The sequence below is a fragment of the Anastrepha ludens genome, chromosome X (assembly GCF_028408465.1).
Source record: "Anastrepha ludens isolate Willacy chromosome X, idAnaLude1.1, whole genome shotgun sequence".
In the NCBI taxonomy this organism is placed as follows: domain Eukaryota; kingdom Metazoa; phylum Arthropoda; class Insecta; order Diptera; family Tephritidae; genus Anastrepha; species Anastrepha ludens.
Window position 1 is genome coordinate 53,641,767 of NC_071503.1, and position 701 is coordinate 53,642,467.

A 701-nucleotide genomic window follows, 5' to 3' on the forward strand; every position below is an offset into this window, starting at 1 on the left:
ATGGCGAATAATTACGGTAACGACTATGATGACTTCATGTAAACATTGTTGAGATGCGCTTTTTATGTTTGCTTCATTCATGCTCAATTCATCAACATTTATAAAAAAATTATTTCTGTATTTTTAATTTTTTTTATAGATCTAAGAAAAACTTGATTTCTATAATTTGTATTTAGAACATAAGACCTTAAACTTTACAAAATTTATTGAAAAACGAATTATTTAATTTTAATTTATTTAATACAATTGGAGTTCATGCTCTGCTGTGCGCTGTGCCGTATCGATATATGTAGGTTAGGTTAGGTTATGGTGGTAGTCGGTCCGTATGACCAACTTGTGATACCACTGTGCGACACGGGGACCATGTTTATTTATTTTCATTAAACCATTTTGAGGCTCTTATGAAGCGCAGGATTGGTCTAATCCCCGCGCCAGATAGTTCCGTAAGAGAATTGAAAAAGTGTTTACCTAGACAACCTGCGCCGATTTTAGCTAAGGCTGGACAATTGCAAAGGAAAGGTCAGTGGCCGGTGACACAAGCCACGACCTTCGAGATATCTTCTCTTGAGAGGCTAAGCAATTCATTTGTCCTTTTTTTGTTTATTTGCGGCCATAGTAGCCTGGCTGTTACACATGTATCTTTATCTTTCCATGACCTATTGGCCTCTTGGGTAATGTTGTTTTTTATTATTAACTAGGTG